Source organism: Oncorhynchus nerka, linkage group LG19, assembly GCF_034236695.1.
Source record: "Oncorhynchus nerka isolate Pitt River linkage group LG19, Oner_Uvic_2.0, whole genome shotgun sequence".
NCBI classification, from domain to species: Eukaryota; Metazoa; Chordata; class Actinopteri; order Salmoniformes; family Salmonidae; genus Oncorhynchus; species Oncorhynchus nerka.
Genome location: NC_088414.1, coordinates 45,241,411 through 45,265,488, shown reverse-complemented (window position 1 = coordinate 45,265,488; position 24,078 = coordinate 45,241,411). Strand labels below are relative to the sequence as shown.

The following is a 24,078-nucleotide window of genomic DNA, read 5'->3' as shown; positions in this document are numbered from 1 at the left end:
GAGGGATGGATGGAGAGATAGAAAGATGGAGGGAGAGATAGAAAGATGGAGGGAGGGATGGAGGGAGAGTTAGAAAGATTGAGGGAGGGAGAGATAGAAAGATGGAGAGAGGGATGGATGGAGAGATATAAAGATGGAGGGAGGGATGGATGGAGAGATAGAAAGATGGAGGGATGGATGGATGGAGAGTTAGAAAGATGGAGGGATGGATGGAGAGTTAGAAAGATGGAGGGAGAGATAGAAAGACGGAGGGAGGGATGGAGAGATAGAAAGATGGAGGGAGAGATAGAAAGATGGAAGGAGGGATGGATGGAGAGATAGAAAGATGGAGGGATGGATGGAGGGAGAGATATAAAGATGGAGGGAGGGAGAGATAGAAAGATGGAGGGAGGGAGAGATAGAAAGATGGAGGGATGGATGGATGGAGAGATAGAAAGATGGAGGGATGGAGAGATGGAGGGATGGAGAAAGATGGAGGGAGGGAGAGATAGAAAGATGGAGGGATGGATGTATGGAGAGATAGAAAGATGGAGGGATGGATGGAGAGATAGAAAGATGGAGGGAGGGATGGAGAGATAGAAAGATGGAGGGAGGGATGGAGAGATAGAAAGATGGAGGGAGGGATGGAGAGATAGAAAGATGGAGGGAGGGATGGAGAGATAGAAAGATGGAGGGAGGGATGGAGAGATAGAAAGATGGAGGGATGGATGTATGGAGAGATAGAAAGATGGAGGGATGGAGAGATTGAAAGATGGAGGGATGGAGAGATAGAAAGATGGAGGGATGGAGAGATAGAAAGATGGAGGGATGGAGAGATAGAAAGATGGAGGGATGGATGTATGGAGAGTTAGAAAGATGGAGGGAGGGAGGGATGGAGAGATGGAGGGATGGATGGATGGAGAAAGATGGAGGGAGGGAGAGATAGAAAGATGGAGGGATGGATGTATGGAGAGATAGAAAGATGGAGGGATGGATGGAGAGATAGAAAGATGGAGGGAGGGATGGAGAGATAGAAAGATGGAGGGAGGGATGGAGAGATAGAAAGATGGAGGGAGGGATGGAGAGATAGAAAGATGGAGGGAGGGAGGGATGGAGAGATGGAGGGATGGATGGATGGAGAAAGATGGAGGGAGGGAGAGATAGAAAGATGGAGGGATGGATGGATGGAGAGATAGAAAGATGGAGGGAGGGATGGAGAGATAGAAAGATGGAGGGATGGAGAGATAGAAAGATGGAGGGATGGATGTATGGAGAGATAGAAAGATGGAGGGAGGGATGGAGAGATAGAAAGATGGAGGGATGGATGGATGGAGAGTTAGAAAGATGGAGGGAGGGAGGGATGGAGAGATGGATGGATGGAGAAAGATGGAGGGAGGGAGAGATAGAAAGATGGAGGGATGGATGTATGGAGAGATAGAAAGATGGAGGGATGGATGGAGAGATAGAAAGATGGAGGGAGGGATGGAGAGATAGAAAGATGGAGGGAGGGATGGAGAGATAGAAAGATGGAGGGAGGGATGGAGAGATAGAAAGATGGAGGGAGGGAGGGATGGAGAGATGGAGGGATGGATGGATGGAGAAAGATGGAGGGAGGGAGAGATAGAAAGATGGAGGGATGGATGGATGGAGAGATAGAAAGATGGAGGGAGGGATGGAGAGATAGAAAGATGGAGGGAGGGATGGAGAGATAGAAAGATGGAGGGATGGATGGATGGAGAGTTAGAAAGATGGAGGGATGGATGGATGGAGAGTTAGAAAGATGGAGGGAGGGAGGGATGGAGAGATAGAAAGATGGAGGGAGGGATGGAGAGATAGAAAGATGGAGGGAGGGATGGAGAGATAGAAAGATGGAGGGAGGGATGGAGAGATAGAAAGATGGAGGAAGGGATGGATGGAGAGATAGAAAGATGGAGGGGGGGATGGAGGGAGAGATAGAAAGATGGAGGGATGGATGTATGGAGAGATAGAAAGATGGAGGGAGATTTAGTTTAAGCCAGGGTCAGAGAGATAAAGACATGAAGAGAAGATAAAAGGAAAGAGCTGAGCTCAAGCCACCCCACCCTGAAGACATGTTCAACTGGAGGGAAAGACAAGAGTGTTTCACAACCACTTCATGCTGATTCAGTACCTGCAGGCTCATCCAATAGGAGTGATGGGGGCGGCAGGGTAGCCTAGTGGTTAGAGCATTGGACTAGTAACCGAAAGGTTGCAAGTTCAAATCCCCGAGCTGACAAGGTACAAAATCTGTCGTTCTGCCCTTGAACAGGCAGTTAACCCCACTGTTCCTAGGCCGTCATTGAAAATAAGAATTTGTTCTTAAATGACTTGCCTAGTAAAATAAAGGTAAAAAAAAAAAAAAAATGTAGCTTCACACTCAGATGGAAAATATTACACTGAACTAAACGCAACATGCAACAATTTCATTTTTTTTTACAGTTTATATGAGGAAATCAGCCAATTGAAATGAATTGATTAGGCCCTAATCTATGGATTTCACATGCCTGGGAAAAGAGATATGCATCTGATGGTCTCAGATACAATCCATGGGTGTTTCTCAATATGCACACTACCGTTCTCCACTCATTCTCTGAGGACGTTCATCTGATGGTCTCAGATACAATCCATGGGTGTTTCTCAATATGCACACTACCGTTCTCCACTCATTCTCTGAGGACGTGCATCTGATGGTCTCAGATACAATCCATGGGTGTTTCTCAATATGCACACTACCGTTCTCCACTCATTCTCTGAGGACGTTCATCTGATGGTCTCAGATACAATCCATGGGTGTTTCTCAATATGCACACTACCGTTCTCCACTCATTCTCTGAGGACGTTCATCTGATGGTCTCAGATACAATCCATGGGTGTTTCTCAATATGCACACTACCGTTCTCCACTCATTCTCTGAGGACGAGAGTGTGAAGGACGCATAAAACATTACATTAGAGAAGCACTCGCACTCCCTCTACTGCGTTAACCCTACTGCACTTCCTGTACTGTGCTAACACTACTGCGCTAACCCTACTGCACTCCCTCTACTGCGCTAACCCTACTGCACTTCCTGTACTGTGCTAACACTACTGCGCTAACCCTACTGCACTCCCTCTACTGCACTCCCTCTACTGCGCTAACCCTACTGCACTTCCTGTACTGTGCTAACCCTACTGCACTCCCTCTACAGCGCTAACCCTACTGCGCTAACCCTACTGCACTCCCTCTACAGCGCTAACCCTACTGCACTTCCTGTACTGCGCTAACCCTACCTCACTGCCTCTACTGCGCTAACCCTACTGCACTTCCTGTACTGTGCTAACCCTACTACACTTTCTGTACTGCGCTAACCCTACTGCACTCCCTCTACTGCGCTAACCCTACCTCACTGCCTCTACTGCGCTAACCCTACTGCACTTTCTGTACTGCGCTAACCCTACTGCACTCCCTCTACAGCGCTAACCCTACTGCACTCCCTCTACTGCGCTAACCCTACTGCGCTAACCCTACTCCACTTCCTGTACTGCACCCCCACCCTACTGCACTCCCCCCTACACTGCACCCTATTCACTACACACAGTTGATAATTATATTAAATGAAATGCTAATCCTTTGCATATGAACGGCCGCTCATTCTAAAATAATTGCAATGTGCTTATATTTACGCCCGTATGTCGTTGTTGTCTTCTCTGTTGGAATCTGGTCCGTCTGCTGGAGAGTCAGTTCATCAGACAGTCTCTGGTTAACTTCCCCAGAGGAGAGTTCAGTTCATCAGAGTCTCTGGTTAACTTCCCCAGAGGAGAGTCAGTTCATCAGAGAGTCTCTGGTTAACTTCCCCAGAGGAGAGTTCAGTTCATCAGACAGTCTCTGGTTAACTTCCCCAGAAGTCACAATTATCTTGGCAAAAGGATGTAAAAATATTTGTGCACAAAAATTGAGAGAAATAAGCTTTGTTTTGCTTCTGGAACATTCCTGTGATCTTTTTTTCAGCTCATAAAATATGGGACTTAACATGTTGTGTTTATATTTTTGTTCTGATACTGAGTGAGGGAGAGATGGAGGGAGGGAGGAAGAGATGGGGAGCGAGAGGAAGATAGAAAGAGAGGAGGACAACAGGGAGAGACCCTGTGACCTTCATATCCCTCAACCCCAAAAGAAGAACAGACGTGTCAGCTGTCTTGTACCAGAGAAACAGCTGGACATACAAATGGAGAGAGAGAGAGAGAGAGAGAGAGAGAGAGAGAGAGAGAGAGAGGATATAGGGCACATCAGGCTAAAGGAGAGAGAGAGAGAGAGAGAGAGAGAGAGAGAGGGGATAGAGGGAACATCATGCTAAAGGAGAGAGGGAAATAGACAGAGAGAGAGAGAGAGAGAGAGAGAACATCAGGCTACAGGAGAGAGAGAAAGAGACAGAGACCGAGAGAGAGAGAGAGAGAGAGAGAGGATAGAGGGAACATCAGGCTAAAGGAGAGAGAGAAAAAGACAGAGAGAGAGAGAGAGAGAAAAGAGAGAGAGAAAGAGAGAGAAAGAGAGAGTGAGAGAGAGAAAGAGAGAGAGAGAGAGAGTGAGAGAGAGAAAGAGAGAGAAAGAGAGAGTGAGAGAGAGAGTGAGAGAGAGAGAGAGAGAGAGAGAGAGAGAGCGAGGATAGAGGGAACATCAGGCTAAAGGAGAGAGGAAAAAGACAGAGAGAGAGCGAGAGAGAGAGCGAGAGAGAGAGAGAGAGAGAGAGAGAAAGAGAAAGAGAAAGAGAGAGAGAGAGAGAGAATAGAGGGCACATCAGGCTAAAGGAGAGATAATTGAATTGAGTGCACCAGTTTTTTGCCCCACATGAGACCATCAATTTCACTCCCTCTCTCTCTGTCTCTGTCTCTTTCTCTGTCTGTCTGTCTCCTTTCTTATGAAGCTGAACTGAACAAAATTAGATGTGGCATCTGCTAGTCAAACCCTGCCCTGTCTTTGGAACGTTTCAAAACCCATTTCACACCAGACACACACACAGGGGGACGTTAACGTTCCAAAACCCATTTCACACCAGACACACACACAGGGGGACGTTAACGTTCCAAAACCCATTTCACACCAGACACACACACAGGGGGACGTTAACGTTCCAAAACCCATTTCACACCAGACACACACACAGGGGGACGTTAACGTTCCAAACTAGAGGTCGACCGATTATGATTTTTCAACGCCGATACCGATTAATCGGCTGATTTAAAAAAAAAATGACAATAATGACAATTACAACAATACTGAATCAACACTTATTTTAACTTAATATAATACATCAATAAAAATCAATTTAGCCTCAAATAAATAATGAAACATGTTAAATTTGGTTTAAATAATGCAAAACAAAGTGTTGGAGAAGTAAAAGTGCAATATGTGCCATGTAAGAAAGCTAACGTTTGAGTTATTGAATGTTCATGTTTAGGATTGCCAGTGTAACTTCCATCCCTCTACTTCCTTTTTGTTTTCTCATGATTTGGTTGGGTCTAATTATGCTGCTGTCCTGTTCAAACACAAACACACCCCACAGAGCTCTCCTCGCCCCTCCCTGGGCTCGAACCAGGAACACAACGACAACAGCCCTCGAAGCAGCGTTACCCATGCAGAGCAAGGGGAACAACTACTCCAAGTCTCAGAGCGAGTGACGTTTGAAACGCTATTAGCTCGCACCCCGCTAACTAGCTAGCCATTTCACATCGGTTACACCAGCCTCATCTTGGGAGTTGATAGGCTTGAAGTCATAAACAGCTCAATGCTTGAAGCACAGCGACGAGCTGCTGGCAAAACGCACGAAATGAACCAGGAACTTCCAATAGTAAAATTCTGGCAAATTAGTTCGCAATGAGCCAGTCTGCCCAAACTGTTGCATATACCCTGACTCTGCGTGCAATGAACACAAGAGAAGTGACACAATTTCACCTGGTTAATATTGCCTGCTAACCTGGATTTCTTTTAGCTAAATATGCAGGTTTAAAAATAAATACTTCTGTGTATTGATTTTAAGAAAAGCATTGGTGTTTATGGTTTAGGTCATGCTACGATTGTGCTTTATTCACAAATGCGCTTTTGTTAAATCATCCCCCAGCGTTGATTACACGCTAGATAAACTAGTAATATCATCAACCATGTGTAGTGATAACTAGTGATTATGATTGATTGATTGTTTTTTATAAGATAAGTTGAATGCTAGCTAGCAACTTACCTTGGCTTCTACTGCATTCGCGTAACAGGCGAGTTCCTCGTGAGGCAGGTGGTTAGAGGTAGGTAGCCTAGTGGTTAGAGGCAGGTAGCCCAGTGGTTAGAGGCAGGTAGCCTAGTGGTTAGAGGCAGGTAGCCTAGTGGTTAGAGGTAGGTAGCCTAGTGGTTAGAGGTAGGTAGCCTAGTGGTTAGAGGTAGGTTAGCCTAGTGGTTAGAGGTAGGTAGCCTAGTGGTTAGAGGTAGGTAGCCTAGTGGTTAGAGGTAGGTAGCCTAGTGGTTAGAGGTAGGTAGCCTAGTGGTTAGAGCGTTGGACTAGTTAACTGTAAGATTGCAAGATTGAATCCCTGAGCTGACAATGTAAAAATCTGTCGTTCTGCCCTGAACAAGGCAGTTAACCCACTGTTCCTAGGCCAGCATTGAAAACAAGAATGTGTTATTTAACTGACTTGCCTAGTTAAATAAAGGTTAAATAAAGGTGTCCCCAAAAAAATACAGATTTCCGATTGTTATGACAACTTGAAATCGGCCCTAATTAATCGGCCCTAATTAATCGGCCCTAATTAATCGGCCCTAATTAACCGGCCCTAATTAATCGGCCCTAATTAATCGGCCATTCCGATGAATCGGTCGACCTCTATTCCAAACCCATTCCACACCAGACTGACACACAGGGATCTTAACGATAATTGTTGTAATATAATACTTGACTGAATCTCTCTTTCTCGTTTTACATAACAAAAATGTATAAGCATAAACTGAAATGGCTTTTTCTCCTAGCACTACACAGCTGCTTCAACTAATCATAATAATCATAAATGAGTTGATTACCACCTAAAGGCTCCGATTTTGGGGACACTCTGAGCATTCTAGAATACTGAGTAATATTCTAGAACACTGAGGAACATTCTAGAACAGTCAGATCGTTATACTTTTACACTGCTACTCTGTTCTTTATTTTATTCTTATTATTAACTGTCCTGATGCTGATCTATCTCAAAATCAAATCAAATGTATTTATATAGCCCTTCGTACATCAGCTGATATATCAAAGTGCTGTACAGAAACACAGCCTGAAAACCCCCAAACCGCAAGCAATGCAGGTGTAGAATGTACCTCTGCACATCTGTCTGTCTGTCCGTCTGTCTGTCTGTCTGTCTGTCTGTCTGTCTGTCTGTCTGTCTGTCTGTCTGTCTGTCTGTCTGTCTGTCTGTCTGTCTGTCTGTCTGTCTGTCTGTCTGTCTGTCTGTCTGTCTGTCTGTTTGTCTGTCTGTCTGTACGCAACACTACATTCAGGACTAACATGTCATTTTCTTTGCAGTATTACTTTAGTGCCTTGTTGCAAACAGGAAGCATGTTTTGGAATATTTTTTATTCTGTACAGGCTTTCTTCTTTTGTGTTAGTGTTGTGGAGTAACTACAACGTTGTTGATCCATCCTCTGTTATCTCCTATCATAGTCATTAAACGCTTAACGGTTTTAACCTCTAAAAGTTTAAAGGAAGTACCAGATCAATGTGCAGAGGTACAAGGTATTAGAGGTAGATATGTACATGAAGGCAGGGTAAAGTGACTAGGCGTCAGGATAGATAATAATAAGGTATTAGAGGTAGATATGTACATAAAGACAGGGTAAAGTGACTAGGTATCAGGATAGATAATAAGGTATTTGAGGTAGATATGTACATGAAGGCAGGGTAAAGTGACTAGGCATCAGGATAGATAATAATAAGGTATTAGAGGTAGATATGTACATGAAGGCAGGGTAAAGTGACTAGGCATCAGGATAGATAAGGTATTAGAGGTAGATATGTACATGAAGGCAGGGTAAAGTGACTAGGTATCAGGATAGATAATAATAAGGTATTAGAGGTAGATATGTACATGAAGGCAGGGTAAAGTGACTAGGTATCAGGATAGATAATAATAAGGTATTAGAGGTAGATATGTACATGAAGGTAGACTGACTAGGCATCAGGATAGATAATAATGAGGTATTTGAGGCAGATATGTACATGAAGGCAGGGTAAAGTGACTAGGTATCAGGATAGATAATAATAAGGTATTAGAGGTAGATATGTACATGAAGGCAGGGTAAAGTGACTAAGCATCAGGATAGATAAGGTATTAGAGGTAGATATGTACATGAAGGCAGGGTAAAGTGACTAGGTATCAGGATAGATAAGGTATTTGAGGTAGATGTGTACATGAAGGCAGGGTAAAGTGACTAGACATCAGGACAGTTAATAATAAGAATAAAATAAAGAACAGAGTAGCAGTGTAAAAGTATAACGATCTGACTGTTCTAGAATGTTACTCAGTGTTCTAGAATGTTACTCAGTATTCTAGAATGCTCCCCAATCACACTGTTGTAGAATGTTCCTAAGACTCTTCTAGAAATGTTCCTCAATAACTGTTCTAGAATTTTCTACTATCAGACTATTCTAGAATGTTCCAGAATCAGCCGCCATTCAGTCACAGAGCTGAAAATGATTTTACACTGTGACTCAACAGGAGCGTACTTCTGAAACTCGGTGACATCTATTAACCCCGCTCGGTCTCTGCATTCTCCCAAACAAATCTCCAAGCCATCTGTGTCTGGGGAGAATCACCCATTTATTCACTGTGAAACACATTCAATTTCAGAGGCACCTATTACCAGTCCCATTCAATCAACAATCACCTCTTGACCCTCTCATTCTGTTTTAATCTACTCATTGGGTGCATCCCAATAATCCCTGAAGGGTACACCAACCTAAAAGCACTGGATTGGTGGATACATGGGTTTGAAGGAGTTTCCACCCTTTCTTAAACCCAGTGATTTCCTTTTTAATCAATGGAAGTGAACAAGTGTACACTTTAGGGAGATCTGCTTTCTCCATAGAGATGGAAAGAGGTCACAATCTTATATCCGTTAAATTATGGCCTCTGTGAGCACATGGGCAGCGCCATTGAGGCCATCTCCATTCTGAAGTAGTCAAATATCTTCTTCACGATTGGCTGGTTGGACATGACTCCAACAGGGTCATCAGGAGCAATCAGCCAATGAAATTGGAAGTCCCACCGTGACCGTATTACCACCACACCGGCGGTCACGAATCACTAAGGCAGACAAATTCCAGTGCGTTAAGACCTTAACCATTGTGCCAGTGCCGAAGCAGTCGACCGCATCATGCCTGAATGACTTCCGACCTGTTGCACTCACCCCCACGATCATGAAGTGTTTTTTCGAAAAGACTGGTTTTGGCCTACCTTAAGTCCTGCCTCCCTCCAACAGTGGATCACCTACCGACCAAACAGGTTTACAGAGGACGCCATCTCCACAGCTTTACACTCTGCCCTGACCCATCTGGACAAAACCAACACCTATGTGAGAATGCTGTTCATAGACTTTAGCTCAGCATTCAATAAGGTCATTCCCTCAAAGGCTGGTCACCAAACTCCATGACCCAGGGATCAGCCCCTCTCTCTGTAACTGGACTTAGGACTTCCTGACCAACAGACCCCAGTCTGTCAGGTTAGACAACTTCACTTCCTCAACACAGAATCTGAATCTGAATCAGATCTGAATCTGAACACCGGTGTGCCACAGGGCTGCGTGCTGAGTCCCCTCCTGTACTCCCTCTTCACCTACGACTGTTTTCCTGTACACGGATCCAACACCATAGTCAAGTTCACAGACGACACCACGGTGTCTGATCAGTGACAATGACGAGTCAGCCGACAGGGAGGAGGTCAAGCACCTGGCTGCATGGTGCACTAGCAACAACCTGGTCCTCAATACAAAGAAAACCAAGGAGCTCATTGTGGATTACAGGAAGTCTAAAAGCTGCAGCCACGCCCCAGTTCTCATTGACGGCCACTAAGGTGGCGCGTGTGCCCAGCTTCAAATTCCTGGGTGTCTTCATCTACGAGGACCACTCCTGGACCCTCAACACCTCAACCCTGGTCAAAAAAGGCACAGCAGCGCCTGCACTTTTTGAGGAGGCTGAAGAAGGCCCACCTGTCTCCCAAGATCCTGGTGAACTTTTACGGATGCATGGTCAAGAGCAATCTGACTAACTGCGCCACAGTGTGGTTTGGCGGGTGCTCCGTGGCTGACCGGAAGGCCATGCAGCAGGTGGTGAAAACCGCCCAGCACACTGGTGCCCAGCTCCCTGCCATTGTAGACCTCCAGCGCAAGCAGTGTCTGCATTGGGCGCGCGGCATCATCAGGAACCCTTCACATCCATGCCACAAACTGTTTGCCCTCCTACCATCAGGCAGGCGGTACAGAGCTCAACGTTCCCACACTAGCAGGTTCAAGAACAGTTTCTTTCTAGCTACTGTAACCCTGCTGAACTCTGTCACACGCCACTAGCCATATCCACCCGCCCACCGCTTAGTACTGCCTCTCAGGGACCTTGTTGCTCTACTCTCTTTGCACTCTTCACGGTCCTACTGGACTCTGACATTGCTTTGCAAAGTCTGATTAAGGACATTATTCAGTTGTACATGTACATGACTACCTCGGTAACCTCATTGCTGCTCTCCCTGTATTTCAGTTGCATGCCTCCTTGCACTTTCAATTTGCCTTCATTGCACATTTAGACTTGCCATTTGTACTTGCCATTTGCCTTCATTGCATATTTGTACCTCCCACTTAATAACATACATTGTACTTAATTGTTTCACTTGAAAAAAATGTTGTACTCTTTTATTTGCACTTCTGGGCAGATGCTAATTGCATTTCGTTGTACTGTACTTGTACTTGTTCAATGACAATAAAGTTGGATCTAATCTAATCAATCACGGTAATTAGGCTTCTCCAAGTTCTGATGCTGCTGCTGGTCATTAGTATCCTAACAAACTTGCTAACTGCCTGGTACTCGGCACTCTGATGTTCCTCTAATCACTCTGACATCAATGCAAATGTAATCGAAAATCTAATCAAACACCTTATGAGAGCCCATGAGCTCATGTTGCGCAACATTTCTATAGGCTAAGCAATTGCTGATGGCCTCTGTTAAAAAGAGGAGGATCCCATCAGCTTTCTATAGGCTTACTATATTCATTTATCAACTTTCATAATATTTAGCACGTTGTTTTTCTTTACAGCAGGAGTATAGCCTACCATGGCTGGCCTGAAAATGAACCATCGCTATTTAAGTGTATAGATAACGTGTATTTTTTTCCCTGGCCCTGTTGCGACAGGTGCATGGTAATGGTCCATTCTAAATCAAAACAAATTTGACACATATATTATCAAGTATATGTAAGTATATATGTAAGTATATATGTAAGTATATATGTAAGTATATATGTAAGTATATATTAAGTACATGGGCACATGTCGCACATCACTACTTCAGAGGAGAGACATTTGAACTTAAACATTTTTTCTCAAAATGTGGGACATGTGAATGTTCATGTGCCTTAATTAACTTGTATGCCATCTGTAAATACAAATACAATTGTTAAATTACGAGCCTAGTTGGTTTAGCCACAGAAAAAAAGACAGGAACCTTTCTAGTCATGATTGGCTGAGATAATGGATGGGCTGGACATGCCGAGAGATGGATTCGGATTGGTCTGCCATGTAGCATGCTTCTGTCTATAATATGAGCTGCTCGGGATGTGTGGATAGGTAAATCCTTGCTATCGCAGCTTTTTTGAAAGATACTTTTGGTCATGTTGTTTGTGTATGTGGACCCTGCTCGTCGAACATCTCATTCCAAAACAATGGGATGTTGAAAGCTGCGGGGGCTTGCTTCCATTCAGCAACAAGAGCATTAGTGAGGTCGGGCACTGATGTTGTGCGATTAGGCCTGGCTCGCAGTTGGCGTTCCAATTCATCCCAAAGGTGTTCACTGGAGTTGAGGTCTGTGCTCTGTGCGTGCCAGTCAAGTTCGTTCACACTGATCTCGACAAACCATTTCTGTATGGACTTCGGTTTGTGCACTGGGGAATTGTCATGCTGAAACAGGAAAGGACCTTCCCCAAACTGTTGCCCCAAAGTTGGAAGCACATAACCGTCTAGAATGTCATTGTATGTTGTAGCGTTAACATTTTCGTTCACTGGAACTAAGGGGCCCGAACCATGAAAAACAGCCCCAGACTTTATTCCTCCTCCACCAAACTTTACAGTTGGCACGATGCATTGGGGCAGGTAGCGTTCTCCTGGCATCCGTCAAACCCAGATTAGTCCATCAGACTGCCAGATGGTGAAGCGTGATTCATCACTCCAGAGAACGCATTTCCACTGCTCCAGAGTCCAATGGCAAAGAGCTTTACACCACTCCAGACGACGCTTGGCATTGCACAAGGTGATCTTAGGCTTGTGTGTGGCTGCTCGGCCATGGAAACCCATTTCATGAAGCTCCCGACGAAAGGTTATTGTGCTGACGTTGCTTCCAGAGACATGTGAGCTTGTATGTCCTACCACTTAGACGCTGAGCCGTTCCTACTCCTAGACGTTTCCACTTCACAATAACAGCACTTATTGTCGATCAGGACAGCTCTAGCAGGGCAGAAATTTGACGAACTGACTTGTTGGAAAAGTGGCATCCTATGATGGTGCCATTTTGAAAGTCACTGAGCTCTTCGGTAAGGCCATTCTACTGCCAATGTTTGTCAATGGAGATTGCATGGCTGTGTGCTCGATTTTAAACACCTGTCAGCAACTGGTGTGCCCAAAATAACCAAATCCACTAATAGGAAGGGGTGTCCATATACTTTGTATCATGAAGAACTGCAAAAAGTGTTTCTGGAGGGCGATTATGCCACGCTGAAAAAATGTATCAGATGATGAGGAAATCCCTGATTTAGGTCAAAACATTGTAATTGATCCAGACATTGTTGAGTCTTCTGATGACAGTAATGGCGAAGAAATGGCGATCAACAGTGTTGTTGTCACGGAAGAAGTTGACAGAATTTTGAAACCAGTAGAATGCCTGGTGTAAAGCAGAGTATGATAGCTAAGGAGATGGAGAAAATTCTGGTGTTCGATTGCAAATATGGAGTCGAAAAGAGAGAAACACAGAAGGCCGTTGTATAAAATACCTGTCTCTAGATAACACGTTAGCTGGCTAGCTGGCTGGCTGGCTAGCTAAAGTTACGTGTAACTTTTGCATTGCTAGTTGGTTAACATCTTCAAACTAAGGGCAACCGTGGCATCCGTGACAGAGAGGGAGAAAGCGGTCATCCATGTATACGTTTCTAATTGTCAGAAAGTTGTTTTCATTGCAAGTTAAAGCGTACTGTTACGTTAGCTGGCTGGCTGGCTAGCTAAAGTTACGTGTAACATTTGCATTGCTAGTTGGTTAACTTTAGCTACCTGCAGATTCATGCATGGTAGCTAGCTATGGCAATCAGTATGGGTTGGGAGTATTGCCACGTTCAAGACAACTGGGAAAAACAGAGAAAAGACTGATAAAAAAAATATATTTTGAAAGGTCATCCAACTCCAACTTTCTGACCTGAAGATCACGGACCTCATCATTTGACCTCGTGTTTTTCTAAGTTCCCTGTCTTGAAAGCACTATTAGGTTCATTGTATAGCTAGCTATCTAGACTCCACTTCGCCAAACGATTACATAACCCACCAGGTGTGTCTGTGGGTGATTACGGCCATCTATTGTATTTCATGAACGTGTGTACATGTCTAGACAATAGTGACCCATTCACTTGTGATCCATCCACCATATGTGGGCTCCCGAGTGGCACAGCGGTCTAAGGCACCGCATCTCAGTGCATCTCAGTTCCTTTTTGTAGGCTACTACTTTTACTACTTTCAGCCTTGAAACCTTTGGTTGTTTACTACACTAGTGTACTCACTCTGTTTAGCACATGGCCTCACATGTAAATCCTTAAAGAGATGGGTGGGGCTCAGGCTTAAGAGGGTGTGAATGATGCTGAATGGGCGGGGCTAAAGACTTAAGAGGGTGTGGACGATGCTGAATGGGCGGGGCTAAAGACTTAAGAGGGTGTGGAAGATGCTGAATGGGTGGAGACAAAGAAGAGCTCTCCAGTAGGTGTACCAGAACATTTAAAAAAGGCCCCATTTTCTCAAAAGTGGAATTACATGTTTATCAACTTTCGAAGCATAATAACTGTCCCATTGTTCCTCAACTGCAGTGTATGGAATATCATTGTGTAGCTCGGAGTCTCTACACTAATCTTCATCTTCATCTCCTAGTGTCATCCCTGCATAGGGCATCTATACTAATCTAGGGCAGAATGTGTTTTAGTGCCTCTCCATAGGCTGGCTATGACAGGAGTGTTATGTGTGATAATTGATTCATTCTCCCTCCTTTCTAAAGTCTTCAATGCATCCATCTCTCTCACTGATTGATAAAGTGGTGTCATAGCAGACTGAGGTGTGTGTGTGTGTGTGTGTGTGTGTGTGTGTGTGCGTGTGCGCGCGTGTGTGTGTGTGTGTGCGTGTGCGTGCGCGTGCGTGTGTGCGTGTGTGCGTGTGCGCGTGCGCGTGTGCGTGTGTGTGTGTGTGCGCGTGTGTGTGTGTTCAGTAGTTTTGCTTTAAAAAACAAAATAACGCGGGGCAATAGTCTATCAGCCGTGTTTACAGAAGGTTTGATCTCCTGTCTGTGAAACGAGTGATCTCCTCTTCAATATCTTCAAGGAGACCCGAGAGAGAAAGAAAAAGAGAGTCAATATTATAATAGCCTATTACATTACATCAATATATTTCAGTCAGCTTGCTAAATAGATGAATGCAGGTGCGCAACTGTCACTGGGGACGGGGGTACAAAACAATGATATAAAACAAGGCAAAGATGTGCTTTAGGACCATGCAGACGCCTCCGATGGGCTATCTGGACTATTTATCCAACTGGATAAAATAAAAATATATAAATCAATGATGTCCCCCCCCCCCCTTACTTCTAAAACCAAAGTTGCGCTCCTGGATTAATGCACATTCAAAGCAAATTAACTCTGTGTGTGTGTGTGTGTGTGTGTGTGTGTGTGTGGTAAGAATTAACAATGTTTGGCTGCATGCGTAAAAGATTACTACAGGCTTAACTCCGTTGCACGTGGATGGACTGGGATTTTTTGGAATAGGGGACTTGATATTCTTGCCGGTTCCACTCCCATTCACAAGGGGGCAACGTTTATGTTTTATTTTTTTATGTTGTCATTCCATTTTGTTAAAAGTAAGAGTCGCCTTCCCTTGCTAGTAGTTAAAAGTAAGAGTCGCCTTCCCTTGCTAGTAGTAGCTAACTGGCAGCCTGGCTAACTGGCAGCCTGGCTAACTGGCAGCCTGGCTAACTGGCAGCCTGGCTCGCTGGCAGCCTGGCTAACTGGCAGCCTGGCAGCCTGGCTCGCTGGCAGCCTGGCTAACTGGCAGCCTGGCAGCCTGGCTCGCTGGCAGCCTGGCTCGCTGGCAGCCTGGCTAACTGGCAGCCTGGCTAGCTGGCAGCCTGGCTCGCTGGCAGCCTGGCTCGCTGGCAGCTTGGCTAACTGGCAGCCTGGCTAGCTGGCAGCCTGGCTCGCTGGCAGCCTGGCTAACTGGCAGCCTGGCTTTAGCCTGGATAAAAAACATAGCAAGCTAGCTAGCCTTTTTAGCTTCCTGCATAAATAATCTGATTTATAAGAAGAAGAAAAATATACCTTGGCAAATATTGTTATACTTGCCAGTGTAACCTAAAACATCCTCCCAGTTTGATATCCTGCTTGTGTATTCATTCCCATATCTACTAAAAGAAACAGAACACCATGTTTTGGTCATGAATGAAAAAAAGCACACGGCTAACTAGCTGGCTACAGTAGGTTCAGGCATTTCACAATGGCCTGTAATCACTAGTTATTACTGCTAAACAAAATGCCTTTTCAGGGAGGAATCTTGTTGTTTGGTTTACGGTTTCAACAGTCCCTGAGATTATATTTGTTTATCAATGCAAAATAGGCTATTTTGATGAATAGCCTAAATAGCCTATAGAAGTGTATTACAAGGAGCAGCCCCTTTTGTGATGAGAAACGGCATTGCAACACTCCGTATAGAGCTGGTAGTAAACTGGGGAAAAAGTTCAACACCCGTGTTAATTGACAATTTGGAAATTTGGCAACTGTACCGTCATCCCGCCTGTTAACAAAAACCGGGGCTGTTCAAGGTAAGGATTTCTCTTTCTGGCTTCCAGTCCAATCTCTCTTTCTTCTAGGGATGAGTGGAGGGGGGAGGGAGGGAGTGGGGGGGGGGGAGTCTAATCAGGCCTTTCTTTGTAAAGAAGCTTAACGGGACGGAACGGCGATCATTAAAAAACCTCCCATGTGATTTAGCCAACCGGAGGCGCGTGCCCACAGGAGGGCAACAGACAGGAGAACATTCGGGCGTCGCAGGGGTCACCGGATCCCGCAGTCTGTTAACTCACCGTGAGGAAACGTTACCAGAATCACCCACCAAACGGTCAAATCCTCCATGAAGGATAGAGGACAGCGTCCCTTAAGCCTAGTGGTTAGAGTGTAGAGGCGGTAGGTAGCCTAGTGGTTAGAGTGTAGAGGCGGTAGGTAGCCTAGTGGTTAGAGTGTAGAGGTGGTAGGTAGCCTAGTGGTTAGAGTGTAGAGGCGGTAGGTAGCCTAGTGGTTAGAGTGTAGAGGCGGCAGGTAGCCTAGTGGTTAGAGTGTAGAGGCGGTAGGTAGCCTAGTGGTTAGAGTGTAGAGGCGGCAGGTAGCCTAGTGGTTAGAGTGTAGAGGCGGCAGGTAGCCTAGTGGTTAGAGTGTAGAGGCGGCAGGGTAGTCTAGTGGTTAGAATGTAGAGGCGGCAGGTAGCCTAGTGGTTAGAGTGTAGGGGTGGTAGGTAGCCTAGTGGTTAGAGTGTAGAGGCGGCAGGGTAGCCTAGTGGTTAGAGTGTAGAGGTGGTAGGTAGCCTAGTGGTTAGAGTGTAGAGGCGGTAGGTAGCCTAGTGGTTAGAGTGTAGAGGTGGCAGGTAGCCTAGTGGTTAGAGTGTAGAGGTGGCAGGTAGCCTAGTGGTTAGAGTGTAGAGGTGGCAGGTAGCCTAGTGGTTAGAGTGTAGAGGCGGCAGGGTAGCCTAGTGGTTAGAGTGTAGAGGTGGTAGGTAGCCTAGTGGTTAGAGTGTAGAGGCGGTAGGTAGCCTAGTGGTTAGAGCGTAGAGGCGGCAGGTAGCCTAGTGGTTAGAATGTAGAGGCGGTAGGTAGCCTAGTGGTTAGAGCGTAGAGGCGGCAGGTAGCCTAGTGGTTAGAGTGTAGAGGTGGTAGGTAGCCTAGTGGTTAGAGCGTAGAGGCGGCAGGTAGCCTAGTGGTTAGAATGTAGAGGCGGCAGGTAGCCTAGTGGTTAGAGTGTAGAGGTGGTAGGTAGCCTAGTGGTTAGAGTGTAGAGGCGGTAGGTAGCCTAGTGGTTAGAGTGTAGAGGCGGTAGGTAGCCTAGTGGTTAGAGTGTAGAGGCGGTAGGTAGCCTAGTGGTTAGAGTGTAGAGGCGGTAGGTAGCCTAGTGGTTAGAGAGTAGAGGCGGCAGGTAGCCTAGTGGTTAGAGTGTAGAGGCGGTAGGTAGCCTAGTGGTTAGAGCGTAGAGGCGGCAGGTAGCCTAGTGGTTAGAGTGTAGAGGTGGTAGGTAGCCTAGTGGTTAGAGCGTAGAGGCGGCAGGTAGCCTAGTGGTTAGAGTGTAGAGGTGGTAGGTAGCCTAGTGGTTAGAGCGTAGAGGCGGCAGGTAGCCTAGTGGTTAGAATGTAGAGGCGGCAGGTAGCCTAGTGGTTAGAATGTAGAGGCGGCAGGTAGCCTAGTGGTTAGAGTGTAGAGGTGGTAGGTAGCCTAGTGGTTAGAGTGTAGAGGCGGTAGGTAGCCTAGTGGTTAGAGTGTAGAGGCGGTAGGTAGCCTAGTGGTTAGAGTGTAGAGGCGGTAGGTAGCCTAGTGGTTAGAGTGTAGAGGCGGTAGGTAGCCTAGTGGTTAGAGTGTAGAGGCGGTAGGTAGCCTAGTGGTTAGAGTGTAGAGGCGGCAGGTAGCCTAGTGGTTAGAGTGTAGAGGCGGTAGGTAGCCTAGTGATTAGAGTGTAGGGGCGGCAGGTAGCCTAGTGGTTAGAGTGTAGAGGCGGCAGGTAGCCTAGTGGTTAGAGTGTAGAGGAGGCAGGTAGCCTAGTGGTTAGAGTGTAGAGGCGGCAGGTAGCCTAGTGGTTAGAGTGTAGAGGCGGCAGGTAGCCTAGTGGTTAGAGTGTAGAGGAGGCAGGGTAGCCTAGTGGTTAGAGTGTAGAGGCGGCAGGTAGCCTAGTGGTTAGAGTGTAGAGGAGGCAGGGTAGCCTAGTGGTTAGAGTGTAGAGGCGGCAGGTAGCCTAGTGGTTAGAGTGTAGAGGCGGTAGGTAGCCTAGTGATTAGAGTGTAGGGGCGGCAGGTAGCCTAGTGGTTAGAGTGTAGAGGCGGCAGGTAGCCTAGTGGTTAGAGTGTAGAGGTGGCAGGTAGCCTAGTGGTTAGAGTGTAGAGGCGGCAGGTAGCCTAGTGGTTAGAGTGTAGAGGCGGCAGGTAGCCTAGTGGTTAGAGTGTAGAGGAGGCAGGGTAGCCTAGTGGTTAGAGTGTAGAGGCGGCAGGTAGCCTAGTGGTTAGAGTGTAGAGGAGGCAGGGTAGCCTAGTGGTTAGAGTGTAGAGGAGGCAGGGTAGCCTAGTGGTTAGAGTGTACGGGAGGCAGGTAGCCTAGTGGTTAGAGTGTAGAGGAGGCAGGGTAGCCTAGTGGTTAGAGTGTATAGGCGGCAGGTAGCCTAGTGGTTAGCGCTGGACTAGTAACCGGAAGGTTGCAAGTTCAAACCCCCGAGCTGACAAGGTAAAAATCTGTCTTTCTGCCCCTGAACAGGCAGTTAACCCACTGTTCCTAGGCCATCGTTGAAAATAAGAATTTGTTCTTTAACCTGACTTGCCTAGTTAAATAAAGGTCAAATAAAAAAAAATCCTTAATTGAGGGTTTTCTCTATCTAATATCCATCCACAGGTCACTGTATCCACATAGCTCTCTCTCCCTCCACCCCATTCTACAGTTTATTTGGGTTTCACAAACATAGAGATGTTTCCAGAAGGTTAGCGATACATTAAAGTTGTAGAAAACCCATACAGTAGCCAAGGCCAAACTTTTAACTGGTACTATCTATCTATATACACTACCATTAAAAAGTTTGGGATCACTTAGAAATGTCCTTGTTTTTGAAAGAAAAACAAAAATAATTGTCCATTAAAATAACATAAAATTGATCAGAAATACAGTGTAGACATTGTTAATGTTGTAAATGACTATTATAGCTGGAAACGGCTGATTTTGTATGGAATATCTACATAGGAGTCAAGGCCCATTATCAGCAACCATCACTCCTGTGTTCCAATGGCACGTTGTGTTATAGCTAATCCAAGTTTATCATTTTAAAAGGCTAATTGATCATTAGAAAACCCTTTTGCATTTATGTTAGCACAGCTGAAAACTGTTGTTCTGATTAAAGAAGCAATACAACTGGCCTTCTTTAGACTAGTTGAGTATCTGGAGCATCAGCATTTGTGGGTTCGATTACAAGCACAAAATGTCCAGAAACAAAGAGCTTTCTTCTGAAACTTGTCAGTCTATTCTTGTTCTGAGAAATGAAGGCTATTCCATGTGAGAAATTGCCAACAAACTGAAGATCTCGGTCAACGCTGTGTACTACTCCCTTCACCGAACAGCACAAACTGGCCCTAACCAGAATAGAAAGAGGAGTGGGAGGCTCCGGTGCACAACTGAGCAAGAGGACAAGTACATTAGAGTGTCTAATTTGAGAAACTGACACCTCACGTCCTCAACTGGCAACTTCATTAAATAGTTCACGCAAAACACCAGTCTCAACGTCAACAGTGAAGAGCCAACTCCGTGATGCTGGCCTTCTAGGCAGAGTTCCTCTGTCCAGTGTCTGTGTTCTTTTGCCCATCTTAATCTTTTCTTCTTTATTGGCCAGTCTGAGATATGGCTTTCTCTTCGCAACTCTGCCTAGAAGGCCAGCATCTCGGAGTCGCCTCTTCACTGTTGACGTCTCCATAGACAAACATTGGTGGTAGAATGGCCAGTACTGAAGAGCTCAGTGACGTTCAACGTGGCACCCTCATAGGATGCCACCTTTCCAACAAGTCAGTTCATAAAATGTCTGCCCTGCTAGAGCTGCCCTGGTCAATTGTAAGTGCTGTTGTGAAGTGGAAACGTCTAGGAGCAACAACGGCTCAGCCACACAAGCTCACAGAACGGGACCGCCGAGTGCTGTACCGCGTACAAATTGTCTGTCCTCGGGTTGCAACACTCACTAGCGAGTTCCAAACTGCTTTCGGAAGCAACGTCAGTAAAATACGGGTTCGTCGGGAGCTTCGTGAAATGTGTTTCCATGGCCGAGCAGCCGCACACAAGCCTAAGATCACCGTGCGCAATGCCAAGCGTCGGCTGGAGTGGTATAAAACTCACTGGAAACATGTTCTCTGGAGGGATGAATCCCGCTTCACCATCTGGCAGTCCAACGGACGAATCTGGGTTTTGGCGGATGCCAGGAGACGCTACCTGTTTCAATGCAGAGTGTTTTTTGGTCTGGAGCTGTTTTTTCATGGTTTGGGCCCCTTAGTTCCAGTGAAGGGAAATCTTAACGCTACAACATACAATCCCATTCTAGACGATTCTGTGCTTCCAACTTTGTGGCAACAGTTTGGGGAAGGTCCTTTCCTATTTCAACATAACAATGCCCTCGCGCACAAAGCGAGGTCCGTACAGAAATGAGCCCATCAAATACCTTTGGGATGAATTGGAACGAATGGTTTGTTCTATATCTTCAAACAAATTACACAACTGTGGTATTAAAATGTTTAATGGTATTTTTTCATCAGTTGTTTTATATGAAATGTAATTTCCACCACACTCTGTCATTACCGCAATGCTAAGTCATTACCGCAATGCCAAGTCATTACCGCAATGCTAAGTCATTACCGCAATGCCAAGTCATTACCGCAATGCCAAGTCATTACCACAATGCCAAGTCATTACCACAATGCCAAGTCATTACCACAATGCCAAGTCATTACCACAATGCCAAGTCATTACCACAATGCTAAGTCATTACCTCAATGCTAAGTCATTACCACAATGCTAAGTCATTACCGCAATGCCAAGTCATTACCGCAATGCCAAGTCATTACCACAATGCTAAGTCATTACCTCAATGCTAAGTCATTACCACAATGCTAAGTCATTACCGCAATGCTAAGTCATTACCGCAATGCTAAGTCATTACCACAATGCTAAGTCATTACCACAATGCTAAGTCATTACCGCAATGCTAAGTCATTACCGCAATGCTAAGTCATTACCACAATGCTAAGTCATTACCGCAATGGTACATATTTTCAGGCAAAGGTGTATTAAATTACAATTGATATTGATGGTTTTTGTTCCATATGTGAACCTTGTGTGCTTGTTCTTAAGGTAATATTTGACATTATTTTAGGAATTAAGATGTTGATGTGGTAAATACATGTTTCTGATTATCATCGAGGCGGACATTTAGACAATCGAATCAAATGTATTTATAAAGCCCTTCTTAGATCAGCTGATATCTCAAAGTGCTGTACAGAAACCCAGCCTAAAACCCCAAACAGCAAGCAATGCAGGTGTAGAAGCACGTTGGCTAGGAAAAACTCCCTAGAAAGGCAGGAGCCTAGGAAGAAACCTAAGAGAGGAACCAGGCTATGTGGGGTGGGCCAGTCCTCTTCTGGCTGTGCCGGGTGGAGATTATAACAGAACATGGCCAAGATGTTCAAATGTTCATAAATGACCAGCAGGGTCAAATAATAATCACAGTAGGTACAACAGGTCAGCACCTCAGGAGTAAATTCCAATTTTTAGACATGACAATGATGAATACATATAATTAAGACAACTTCAAAACATGAAAATTAATGTGAAATCTTATATAAAATCATTTTAGGCCCAATTTCTGTAATTTCTTTATCAAATAAAATTAGCACATTTTATGACATGGTGATAATGACATTTCCCCTCTCAGGTATTTGGTGAAAATAAAAATAAAAATCTTTATATACTTAAATAGTTTGGTCTCAGCCACTATTAGACAAGAGTGAAGAAAATATTCAGATAGAAAAATCATTTTCAAGAGGTTTCAATTTTCCAAAACATTTAACATTCAAAAGTGTCCGCATTTTGCAAAGTCAACCAAATACAGCGCAGTCAGAAAGTATTCAGATCCCTTCACCAATTCCACATTTAGTTACGTTACAGCCTTATTCTAAAATGGATTAAATAAAATATATAAAAATCCTCATCAATCTGTACACTTTTCATTATGGGATATTGTGTGTACAAAACACCAGTCTCAATGTCAACAGTGAACATGGGTAAGAATACATATTTTTGCATTCATTTTGAATTATTTCTGTAACACAACAAAATGTGAGATTAAGTCAAGGGGTATGAATACTTGCTGAAGGCTCTGTACATAGTGTATTCAGGAAAGTATTCAGAGCTCTTGACTTTTTCCACATTTAGTTACATTACAGCCTTATTCTAAAATGTTTTTTTTTTATCCTTATCAATCTATACACAATACCCCATAATGACATCACAAAACCCCATAATTACATCACAGTACCCCATAATGACATCACAATACCCGATAATGACATCACAAAACCCCATAATTACATCACAGTACCCCATAATGACATCACAATACCCCATAATGACAAAGCGAAAACAAGTTTAGAAATGTTAGCAAATTTATTACAAATAAAAAACTGAAATAAATTATTTACATAAGTATTCAATTGACCTCAATAAGCCCTAACGTATTCAGACCCTTTGCTATGAGACTCGAAATTGAGCTCAGGTGCAACATGTTTCCATTGATCATCCTTGAGATGTTTCTACAACTTGATTGGAGTCCACCTGTGGTAAATTCTATTGATCAGACATGATTTGGAAACATCTGCCTATATAAAGGTCCCACAGTTGACAGTGCATGTCAGAGCAAAAAAGCAAGCCATGAGGTCGAAGGAATTGTCCGTAGAGCTCCGAGACAGGATTGTGTCGAGGCACAGATCTGGGGAAGGGTACCAAAACTTTTCTGCAACATTGAAGGTCCCCAAGAACACAGTGGCCTCCATTCTTAGATGGAATAAGTTTGGAACCACCAAGACTCTTCCTAGGGCTAACTGTCAAGCAAAACTGAGCAATCGGGAGAAGGGCCTTGGTCAGGAAGGTGACCAAGAGCCCGATGGTCATCTCTGTGGGGTTGGGCGAACCTTCCAGAAGGACAACCATCTCTGCAGCACTCCACCAATCAGGCCTTTATGGTAGAGTGGCCAGACTGAAGCCACTCCTCTGTGAAAGGTACATGACAGCCCGCTTGGAGTTTGCCAAAAGGCACCTAAAGGACTCAGATCATGAGAAACAAGATTCTCTGGTCTGATGAAACCAACTCTTTGGCCTGAATGCGAAGCGTCACATCTGGAGGACACCTGGCACCATCCCTACAGTGAAGCATGGTGGTGGCAGCATCATGCTGTGGGGATGTTTTTCAGCGTCAGGGACTGGGAGACTAGTCAGGATCGAGGGAAAGATGAACAGAGCAAAGTACGGCGAGATTGTTGATGAAAACCTGCTCCAGAGCGCTCCGGACCTCAGACTGGGACGAAGGTTCACCTTCCAACAGGACAACGACCCTAACCTCACCGCCAAGACAATGCAGGAGTGGCTTCAGGACAAGTCTCTGAATGTCCTTGAGTGGCCCAGCCAGAGCCTGGACTTGAACCCGATCAAACATCTCTGGAGAGACCTGAAAATAGCTGTGGAACGACGTTTCCCATCCAACCTGACAGAACTTGAGAGGATCTGCAGAGGAGAATGGGAGAAACTCCCCAAATACAGGTGTGCCAAGC

At 45.0% G+C, this 24,078-nt stretch overlaps 1 protein-coding gene across 3 annotated transcripts in view; it reads right to left on the bottom strand.

Annotated features, from left to right (window-relative positions):
- The window catches only part of grik1a (glutamate receptor, ionotropic, kainate 1a), a 151,764-nt gene that overhangs the window by 126,736 nt on the left and 950 nt on the right, over positions 1–24,078 (bottom strand). The gene's annotated exons all lie outside the window — the stretch shown is intronic.